This window comes from Sciurus carolinensis, chromosome 17 (assembly GCF_902686445.1).
Source record: "Sciurus carolinensis chromosome 17, mSciCar1.2, whole genome shotgun sequence".
NCBI classification, from domain to species: domain Eukaryota; kingdom Metazoa; phylum Chordata; class Mammalia; order Rodentia; family Sciuridae; genus Sciurus; species Sciurus carolinensis.
The window spans coordinates 11996272-12008757 of record NC_062229.1 but is presented as its reverse complement, the minus strand read 5'-3'; positions in this window follow the sequence as shown (position 1 = coordinate 12008757).

Genomic DNA, 12486 nt, shown 5'->3' with positions numbered 1-12486 from the left:
AGTGTTTCATGATTAACATGATTTTATCTTCCCTAAGTTATTACCTTTTCTATTTTAACCATCTCTTGAAAGCTAATGCCATCAACACTGTCACACAATGCCATCAGCGCTGTCACCCATGGAATTGTTCTGCATTGATGGTTCTCAACTGAGCACAGATTATCCCAAATGACGGTGCCCTGCTCTCTTCAATTTCTATCTCCAGCACAGACTTCTTTCCCAAACTCCAGACTTCTTCCCAACTCCAGACTCCACTGGAATATGAAACTTAAATCTCTGTTTGTTCTACTGTGATAAAATAAATGTAACAAATTTATAGTTTTAACAGTTTTCTGATTTTCATTCATGTATTATAATTATACATAATAGTGGGATTCCCTGTGACATATTGTACATGCACAAAATTTTCCCAAAACCTCCCCTTACTCTCTCTGATCTCCTTCCTCTAATCGACTGGCCTCACTTCTATTATTGCTTAAATTGAGTGCATCATAATTTTACATGAGGTGGTATTCCTTGTGACACATTCGTACACAGTGTAATATTGACCATGTTTGTGCGTACACTTCCATGGTGTTGAGCACTATCACACTATTGTGCAGCCGTCACCACCATGCATTGCCAAAACATTTTCATCATTCCAAGTTGAAACTCTGTACCCACTACAAGTAACCCCTTCACACTCCCTGCAGCCTCAGTTACTCCTCTTTTATTTTCTAACACTATTAATTTGGATATTCTTGTGTTTCATATTTTTCCACTTGGTTATCTGAATTTGCACATTTCACACCTTAAACTTCTGATGCCTCCTTTCCCTCCCACTGGATCCTCCCATGACCCTCCTCACCTCAAAGGATGCAATCTCTTCTACACACCCAAGGTCCTGGAGCAGCTGCCTCCTCTCTTTCTATATCCATAGTCTGCTGGCAACAATCCTCCCAAGTGTACCATGGAAATAGCCCAGCCTGGGCACTCTCTTCCTCCTCTCTGCCCCCTTGGATCTGAGGTACTCATACTCACCTATACTCAAGATGGGTTCCTCTATCTCCCTAGCATGTGTCACTCTCAGATGTCCTTCACATGCCACTGAAACCTGTTCTACATCTAAATTCCTACTCATTATTGTTAATCAAACTTCAAGCATATCCTCCCATGGAAGTTTTTCCTGAATACCAAGTATTGGTGAAGATGAAGAAAAACTGGAAATTTTACTCATAGCTCACAGGAAATAAAAGTGTTGTAAATAATTTTAAAATAGATTTATACTCTCTTAAAAATTAAACATAAATTAACCATATGACCCAATAATATATAATTGCACACTAAGACATTTTCCCTAGAGAAATGAAAGCACGTAACACAAAGATGTGTGAACAATTGTTCATCAAATAACTACTTATAATAATCACAAATTGGAAATATTCACATGCCCACCAATGAGTAAATGGACAAACAAAATTTGGGATATTCACACAACAAAATACTTTTCATCTATTAAGAGGACAAAAATGCTGATATGTGTTCCATGTTATATTAAATGAAAGAATTCACATGCAAAAGACAACTGTTGCATGATTCCACATATTACATATTTATATATCAAGAAAAGGCAAATTATAGTCAAGAGGGTAGATAAGTTGTCCATGGCTGGATGGGAGTGCATACTAATGCAAATTGGAACAGGGGAGTTTGGAGGTGATAGATACATTCATAACTTGGTATGTGTAGGGTTGGCTTCACAGCACCCACCCAGGCCCAAATGCTTGGATGCCCAAGTCCCTGATATCACATTCCCCTGTGGGCTTCACCTGTATTTTTCTGACCTAGCCTCCAGGAACCCAAGTGGACTTCCCCTGGACAGATTCTAGAGAAGAGAAACCTTCTGTGTCAGGCATCAGAGAGAGTCAGTGTCCCCGTGAAGCTGGTGGAGCAGGAAGGGAAAGAGGAAAAAACCTGGGTACTGTCTTCTAATTCCTTCTCTCATATTTGGAAGGTAGAGCTTCTCCCCAAAAAGAGTTATTTCCTGGAGAGTCTCCAACTCTTCCCTACTTCTTCCTATAAGCTCTAGTATCCTGATACATTTCCTACATCCAAATTATTCAATAAGTACTGAACAAGTACTGAACAAATATCTGCTGTACATGAGATACTATTAATGTTATTTCAAATTTCCATTTATGTTTCTATTATTTACTCTAACCACTTTTAATGTCAGATTTCACTTACTTAAAGTACTAATTAGGTCAATACTTTTGTAGGAATCATCTCACTTTAATGTCCCCAATGGCATCTACTAGTAATTATGTCCTTTCTTTTTTTTTTATTATTGTAAACAAATGGTATACATGTTGTTTCTCTGCCTGTATATGGCGTAAAGGCATACCATTTGTATAATCATAAATTTACATAGGGTAATGTTGTTTGATTCATTCTGCCATTTTTTCCCTTCCCCCCCACCCCTCCCACCCCTCCCCTCCCTCTATACAGTCCTTCCTTCCTCCATTCCTGCCCCCCTCCCTAAACCCAACTCCAACCCCAACACTAACCCTCTCCCACCCCCCATTATGTGTCATCATCCACTTATTAGCGATATCATTCTTCCTTTGGTTTTTTGAGATTGGCTTATCTCACTTAGCATGATACTCTCCACTTTCATCCACTTGCCTGCAAATGCCATAATTTTATCATTCTTTATGGCTGAGTAATATTCCACTGTATATATATACCACATTTTCTTTATCCATTCATCAATTGAAGGGCATCTAGGTTGGTTCCACAATCTGGCTATTGTGAACTGAACACCTATGAACATTGATGTGGCTGTATCTCTGTAGTATGCTGATTTTAAATCCTTTGGGTATAGGCCAAGGAGTGGGATAGCTGGGTCAAATGGTGGTTCCATTCCAAGTTTTCTAAGGAGTCTCCATACTGCTTTCCAGAGTGGCTGCACTAATTTGCAGCTCCACCAGCAATGTATGAGTGTACCTTTTTCCCCACATCCTCGCCAACACCTGTTGTTGCTTGTATTCTTGATAATCGCCATTCTAATTGGGGTGAGATGAATCTTAGGGTGGTTTTGATTTGCATTTCTCTTATTACTAGAGATGTTGAACATTTTTCCATATGTTTGTTGCTTGCTTGTAGATCTTCTTCTGTGAAGTGTCTATTCATTCCTTAGCCCATTTGTCGATTGGATTATTTGCATTCTTGGTGTAGAGCTTTTGAGTTCTTATATATTCTGGAGATTAGCGCTCTATCTGAAGTATGATTGGCAAAGATTTTCTCCCACTCTGTAGGCTCTTTCTTCACATTGCTGGATAGTTTCCTTTGCTGAGAGAAAGGTTTTTAGTTTGAATCTATCCCAGTTATTGATTCTTGCTTTTATTTCTTGTGCTATGGGAGTCCTGTTGAGGAAGTCTGGTCCTAAGCCGACATGTTGAAGCTCTGGACCTACTTTTTCTTCTATAAGATGCAAGGTCTCTGGTCTGATTCTGAGATCCTTAATCCATTTTGAGATTAGTCTCATGCATGGTGAGAGATACGGGTTTAGTTTCATTCTGTTGCATATGGATTTCCAATTATTCCAGCACCATTTGTTGAAGAGGCTATCTTTTCTCCATTGCATATTTTTGGCCCCTTTGTCTAGTATGAGAAAATTCTATTTATTTGGGTTTGTGTTCATGTCTCTATTCTGTACCATTGATCCACCTTTCTATTTTGGTACCAATGCCATGTCGTTTTTGTTACTATTGCTTTGTAGTAGAGTTGAAGATCTGGTATTGCGATACCCCCTGCTTCACTCTTTTTGCCAAGGATTGCTTTAGCTATTCTGGGTTTTTTATTCTTCCAGACGAATTTCATAATTTCTTGCTCTATTTCTGTAAGGTACATCATTGGGATTTTAATTGGAATTGCATTGAATCTGTATAGCATTTTTGGTAGTATGGCCATTTTGACAATATTAATTATGTCTTTTCAAAAATGTAATTGGTGCAGAAAAATTATACATATTAGTAAGATTTTAATTTTTTTTTATTTTTACAGACTGCAATTTGATTCATTGTACCCAAATGAAAGAAAAGATGAGGTATATCTTTTCATTTCTACGGTTGTGCACGATGTAGATTTATACCATTCATGTAATTATCTATGTCCATAGGGTAAAAGTAGGATTTATTCTTACATTTCCACACATGCTCACTAATCAATATGATCTGTTTCATTCCTCCCTTTTCCTCTCCTCCTCCTTCCCCCTTGACACCTTCATTCACCTAACTATTCTCACTTCTGTTTTGATCAGATCTTTTTCCAATTTTCCTCTTTGGCTTCCACATATGAAAGAAAACATATGACCCTTGGGTTTCTGAGTTGGGCTTACTTTCCTTAACACGATCTCTCTAATGCCATCCATTCTCCTGGAAATGACATAATTATTTCTGATAATTATTCATAATTATTCAACATTCAGTCCAATTGCTTTTCTCTCATTACCAGTCCTTTAAAATATTCAGGAAAGTGTTAAATGATCGAAGTGGAAGCAGACTTCCTTGGCATTTGCAAGAATTCAACCACAAATATTCTAGTGCTTTGACGTAACATCTCCTATTGGCTGTGGGTTTGGAAACAACCCTTCTTTATTGGTTTTGGAAATTGTCCTTGTTTTCCATCATGATCTACATCTTCTGGTCCTTGCTATTGACCACAGTAACTGCTGTTAATGTTTCTCTAATACAGTTCTCTATGGTGATTATGGCTATTGTTTATCTCCACTGACCTATTTTGGTGAACAGTTATGTTTACACGCATCATCAGGTTAAGCTGGCTTTCATTTCCAGAGCTGCGATGAATTGCTCATCATGTCTGGTTCTGTTTTATTTTGTAGTAAGGCTATAAATTGAGCCCAGGACTTTGAGCATGCTAGGAACCGCTGCCCTCCCATTGAACCACATCCCCAACATGTAAAATAGGTAGGAATGCATCCTATTTAATTTTTGTAATCTGTTTTGAATTTTATGTTTAGAAATGTGAAATTAGAAAAGTCCTTTGTGACAAGGCTGAGAGCTCAGTCCTGTGGTTATTGTGCATCCAACATTTGTATTGGTGCAACACCTGCCTGTCAGGCACCTTGGAGTCCTTGGAAAGGCAAATGGTGAGAAAAGCTGTCACAACTTCAGGGCCACAAATGAGCATAAATTTACCAGGTTCAAAGTGACATCAGCAAGAACACAAGGATCTGCTGTGGGTCACCCTCCTTTCTCCTGACCCTCACCCCTACTATCCATCACACAGGCCTCTTATCCTTCCCAGCACAGCCCACCAGCTGATGGGCAGCTGCACACTCTACTCTCTCAGCCTAGAATGTGCCTTCTTTCCTTACTTCCTCTCTGAGCCCACACATTCCTGTTGCAAACAGGCCTCTTCTATCCACTTTCTATGCATTTAGAACAGAAAATCATTGGTCCTCACTGCTCTTCAGCTGTCTTTAATTCATTCCCGTTTGGCATGGATTAATACACTAGCCCTTTTAATCAGGTAAATGTAATCAATTTCAAGACTTACATGTGTCTTTAAGATTTTACATGGTTTGGGATGGAGAAACCTTGAATAATTGAAATCTAGGTCATCAAATATATTTTGGCAATTAATTGCAGATTTAACATAATACATACCACTCAAAACCGTGTGGACACAGGAGCACACACAGTCACACACTCCTTGCATGCATTCTAATGGATGTGCCTTTGTTTTCTCCACTTATCTGTGTAGACCTCATGTTTTTCCTCTTCTTGGAAGAATTCACCATGCAGGCATCATTGTCTGGAGGAAGGAGTCACAGGATCTTCATTAACTAGAAATGCTCTGTGGAGCTCAAAAGAGGTAAGAAACCTGTTGTAATTATAGTGATCACAACTCTGGCCTTGTGGGCTGCCACAGGTTAAGAAGGATATTTATTGATAGATGATAGCCATGCAGACACACGTATTGTGATGTACAAAGTGAAATCTCATATTTATGACATGCCCTTTGTATGCCCCAGTAACTGTAGCAGAAGAGTTACAATCCTCAACTCATTGAAATTCCCTCTTCAACTATACCATTGAGGGAACATTTTCAATCCCTACTGGGAAGGTGAGTTAATTTCAACTAAGAGAGTTTAAATAACTTTCTCAAGGTCACACAGATTATAAGCAGGCAGACCAAAACTCTATTTCTAGATGTCTGATTGAAGAAGTCATTTTAGACACATTAGGTGGCACCCGCCTGTAATCCCAGCAGCTCAGGGGCTGAAGCAGAAGGATCACAGGTTCAAATCTGCCTCAGAAATTTAGAGAGACCCTGTCTCAAAATTAAAATTTAAAAATGACTGTTTATGTAACTCAGTTGTTAAGCACTCTTGAGTTCAATTTCTGGTAAAAAATAAATAATAATAAAAAATTAAAAATAAAGAAGGAGCCAATTTCCAAATCACAGCTCTATTCTGCACCTTGTGGGGAGCTATGTATCTAAGGGGAGAATTTTAACTATAATCTGTAATTATTATAAAAATCAAAACTATGCTTATTGAAATAATACCATGCAAAAAGGCATTTTTAAAATTTCACACCAAGGAAGTAATTATAATGATATTTTTGAAAAGATAAATAAGGCACTGAAAACTAATTCACAATTCTCAGAAATGTCAAGCCACAGAATAAGAGTTGATCTGAAAATCCATGTTCAATCATTACTGTAGGGCTAATAGAATAAGCTAGTATGGGGATAATCAAGCTAATGGTATGAAATGTCCTCACATATATTGGATGGTTCTTACCTAGGAATAAATTATTTCTGTTGATTAATTAACATAAGAGAACTAAAACTAAAGACTTTATGAAGAAAGAGATCTTTGTTAAATTGAGAAATTCAAGAATAATTACATTTTTTCAATGTGGAAATGGATACCACTTCTCTGAGTGAATTGCAGGCATGGGTAGGACTCAGCAGTGTGAAGGACATCTGTCCAAGGGTAACCTTGTAGAGTGGTAACTCCTTGAGGTGCCAGTTGCTTGGTGTTTAAATGTTGCTGTTGTGTTTTACTACAGTAGAGACACCAGCTTCATGGAAGAAGAGAACCACACTGTCCTATCACAATTCCTCCTCCTGGGACTGTCAGAAGAACCTGAATTACAGCCTATTCTCTTTGGACTGTTCCTGTCCATGTACCTGGTCACCTGGTACTTGGGAACCTGCTCATCCTCCTGGCAGTCAGCTCTGACTCCCACCTCCACATCCCCATGTACTTCTTCCTCTTCAGCCTGTCCTTTGTAGACATCTGTTTCACTTCTACCACCATCCCCAAGATGCTGGTGAACCTCTATTCACAAAGCAAAGACATCTCCTACTCAGAATGCCTCTCTCAAGTGTATTTTTTCCTTATGTTTCTTAGAGTGGATAATTTTTTACTCACCACAATGGCCTTTGACTGCTTTGTGGCCATCTGTCACCCCCTGAACTACACAGTCATCATGAATCCCTGGCTCTGTGTCCTCCTGGTTCTGATGTCTTGGCTCCTCATGTTCTGGGTCTCCCTGATTCATATTCTACTGTTGAATTGACTGACCTTCTCCTCAGGCACTGAAATCCCACATTTCTTCTGTGAACTCGCTCAGCTTCTCAAGGTGGCTCTGATGCCCTTGCCAATAACATCTTCAACTATGTGGTGACTGCCCTGCTTTGTGTATTTCCTATGACAGGGATCCTCTTCTCCTATGCTCAGATTGTCTCTTCATTAACGAGGATGTCATTGAGAGTAAGTGTAAAGCCTTTTCCACCTGTGGGTCCCACCTCTGTGTGATCTCCTTATACTATGGGACAAGTCTTGTGGAATACCTCAGTTTTACTCTGACCCATTCTTCCCAAGGATTCACAGTGGCCTCAGTGATGTGCACTGTGGTCACCCCCATGCTGAACCACTTCATCTACAGCCTAAGGAACATGGATGTGAAGGGGGCCCCTGGGGAGACTGTTCAGCAGAGCAGCCTCATCTCATTAATGGAGCAGTGTCTTCAGTGCAAAGTGGACACTGTGCTCCTAAGGCAAATGCTGAATTTTGACATCCTAGATCTTTTTGTTTTCTAAGACACATGCTTCAGTTTTTACTCAGAAGGAATTGGGAGTGAGATTTGAATATATGATTTTGTACTTGTTTCTCCTCAACAACTCCCTAAGTAATTCCTTTTGAATATTTTTACCTATATTTGGTCCTCATAGTTCCATCTTTCATCAATTTGTTATACATCTTTCTAATATTTCTAACTTTATCTTTAATGTACTTATATTACATGAAGACATGGTTTACTCAAAATTATCCTCTTGATGACATCAATGATCTCACTACAGATAAATGACAAATATTAAGGTAAAGGATGTGCCAATTATCCTGGTTTAATCTGTCCACAATATATGTATGTATCAAAATATCGCATTGTTCTCCTTCAATTTCCAGATTTACCCCAATCCTTCTTTTCCTTTTTCCTCTCTAGCTTCCACAGATGAGACTCTTGACCTTCTGAGTTTAGCTTATTTCCCTTAACATAATGTTATTAATTTCCACTCATTTTCCTGAAAATGACATAATTTCATTCTTCTTTATGGCTGAATAAAACTCTATTGTCCATATATACCTCAGTTTCTTTATCCATTCATTCATTGATGGACACATAGACTGGTTCCATAGTTGGCTATTGTGAATTAGGCTGCTATAAACGTGGGTATGCCTGTATCACTGTAGTAGGCTGATTGTAATTCAGAGAAAAGGGACCAAGGAGAGGGAAAGGGAGCAAGGCAAGGGAGGAGGGGAGGGAAAAGAGAAATACTGGGGAATGGTATTGACCCAATTATATTGCTGTACTGTGTGCATGTACAAATATGTAACAATGAATCCCACCATTATGTACACCATGCTTCCATCATATAAGGAAAAACTCACATTGCTCTCTATAAATATATACACTTATTATATGCCCACTAAAAATATAACTGAAAAATTATCCTCTTGAATGTTCATGTTGTTCACCTTAACTTGAATTTGTTCCTCTCTTCACTGCATGAAATGGAATGGATGTCATACAGTAGTCAAGGCAAACTGATTACCATAGGAAGACTGCTTATTGCTTGGAGATACATGTTTTGATTTAATACTGAAAACATTTCTTTGAGATATTTTCTGATATTCACTCCACCTCAGAAGATACTGGGATTAAGATGGACTATAACCTTGCAAACTGACACTGAACTCACACTTCTTACTTTGACCCTAGTTTTTATAAGACATTGACTAGATTCTCAACATGGAAGCTGGAAACAACCTGTAAAAGAGAGTTTGGCCATTGGACTCATAGTGATATAATGCCTAGGGTAAGTCTGAGATATGGCTATATTCTTTGTTATCCTTCCTTCCTTCCTTCCTTCCTTCCTTCCTTCCTTCTTTCCTTCTTCCTCCCTTTTCTTCCTTCTCTTCCTTCCTATCTTCACTTTTATCTCCTTCCTTCTTTCTGACTGTTATATTGGTCATTGTTCATTTGGTTCCTTCCTTCTTTCTCATGGCCAAATAATATTCTACTGTATATATACACAGAGGTCATTTATCTCTCCATCCATTGGTAAACATTTGGGTGATTTCCATGTTTCTGGTATTATGAGTAATGCTACTATTAACCTGCATTAATGTTTACTTAAGCATTTAATTTCAGTCATTTGGGGAATTTCACCTAGAGTGAAATTACTGGGTCATATGATAATCATATCTCTAACTTTCTTAGAAATCACCTATTTTTCACAGTTGCATATTTTACATTTATTGCATTGTATCAGATGATAATGTCTTATATTATTGCCAATATTTATTTTCCTTTTTGTAAACTGTAGCCTTCTAGTGGATATAAAGTGGTGTATCCTTTGGTTTTCACTTCACTATAACTGATTGAGCATCCTTCCACGAACTTGTTTACAATTTGTAGGAATTCATAGACCTTCTGTGGAGAACAATCTTTCCAACCCTTTACTGTTTTGTAATTGCATTTTTGTTTCTAATTTGTATACATATTTGGATACTAGCTCCTTATGAGTTGTATGTTTTAGGAATATTTGTTCCAGAAAGATCAGTGGAGTTGAGGAAAGGGAATTGGGGGAGAGAGAAGAAGAGGGAAAGGGGAAGTACTAGGGATGGAATCCGGACAAATTATATCCCATGCTTTTATGTCAAAATGAATCCCAATATTATGTATAAGTAAAAAGAACTAATGAAAATTATAAAAAGTCATTTCATTCTGTGTGATACCTTTCCACTTTTCAAGTATTCAATTTTTATTATTAACTGTGTACATCATGATGTATGATAGCTCTATGGAGTTATTCCTTCTAACTGAAAATTTTTGTCCTTTCACCAAAATCTGCCCAACTCCCCACCTTACAGCTCTGGTAGCCACCAATCAATCCTGTTTCTATAAATCTGACCTATTAAGATTCCACATGTGGGTGAGGTCAGCAGAGTTTATCTATTTATATCCAGCTCATTTCTCTTAACAGAGCTGTATTCACTAACTGGGTGCAATGTTATACTTTCATCCATGTACAGATTATGCAAAGAGCAAATAAAGGTAGTTAATAACCCAGTACCTCAATCATTTATCATTTCTTTGAATGTGAGGACATTCAACATCCTCCCTTCTAGGTATTTAGAAATGCGCATCCCTGTCAACTGTAGTCACTTCAGTACGCAGGGAAACATCAGGATTTATTCCTCCCCTCTAACTGACTCTGTGCCCACTGACCCACCTCTCTCCCTCTCCACTATGACTCCCACTCTCTGGTAACCCTGCTCTGAGCTCTACTTCTGTGAGAATGATTGTTTTAGATTCTTCATATGAATCAGATCATGTAACCTTTGTTTTTCTGTGTCTGGCTTATTTCACCAACTAAAATGTCTTCCAGGTCCATTATAGATGTTGCAAATTACACAATTTCATCATTAAGAGTATCCAACTGTGAATAGTTTGAGATTTGATGTTTGTCCTTCTTTGATCAGTGAAGCCATCAAATCATTTCCTGGTCTTTTCTTAAAAGAATAACAGATTTCTCATTTTAGTGATTATTGGTCTGTTCAAATTTTCTTTTTTTCAGAATTCAATCTTGGTAGGTTGTGTTTGTCTAGGAATTTGTCCATTTCTTCTACTAAACAATATATTGGCATATAATTATTTATGATGGCCTCTTATGATTTTTGGTCTTTCTGTGGTTTAGAGCTTAATGAAAACTTTATCTTTTCTGATTTTATTCATTTGAACTTTCTAACTTTTTGCTTTGTTATTCTAGCTAAAGATTCATTTAGCAATTTATAGGGGAAGTAATCCTTTTTGTTTTACTCACAATGGATTGGTTGTACAAGAGTGTTTTTATGAGTTCTACATATTTGTGAGTTTTCCACGTTTCTCCTGTTTGGTTACCATTTTTTATACCATTGGGTCCAGAAAAGATACTCAATATAATTCATACCTTTAAACAAACTTATTACAACTAATTCTGTGACCTCCAGTATGATCTTTTCTGGAGAATCCTCGATGTGTCACTGAGAACTGTGTGTATAGGGCAGCTGTTGGATGCAACAATGTGATTCACAGACTTACCTTATGATCAATGCAAAGGAAGGAAAGTTTGCTCCTAGCTCATGCAGTACACAAACATTGACTTATAAATGGTTCAACAGTTTTAATGCAATAGTCAAAATCATAAACCTCTCAGAAGAAAAAATAACACCTTCATTACAGGAGATTCTGCAACAGATTCCAAGATACGACATTGAACCCACAAGTAACAAAGCAAAAATAGTTATGCTGAACCTCATCAAAGTGAAAATCTGTGATCAAATGACATGAAGATAATGGAGCCCAGTAGTGGCATAAAATCAGACATAAATAACCATAGGAAAGTATAGAGATCAAGAAACAAATACACATTTGTATGGATCAATTAATGGCCAACTGGTTTTGACAATTTGACATGAACACACATTGGACAAAGGTGTCTGTCTTCAATTATTTATGCTACTAAAACAGAATATCAATAAAATGCAATTAACCACACACATAAATCAAATGAAAATTATACCAACTCAAAAATCACTTCACATACACACATGCACACACTTTAACTCAAAATGAATTAACAACTTAAATGTAAGACCTAAAGCTCTTAAGTACTAGAAGGAGACATAGAAGTAAGCTCCATGATATTTGCTTAGGTAATTATTATCTTGTTATAAACCTAAAAGCAGAGGCAGCAAAAGCAAACAAAGAACTATGAGATTTGTATCACACTAAATATCTTCCACAAAAGAAACAATCTAAAGAGTAAAGACACAACACACAGATTTGGGCAATATATTTAAAAACTATATAATAGATGAGAAGGAAATATCCAAAATGTAGTCCTCATATTATTCAATAGTAA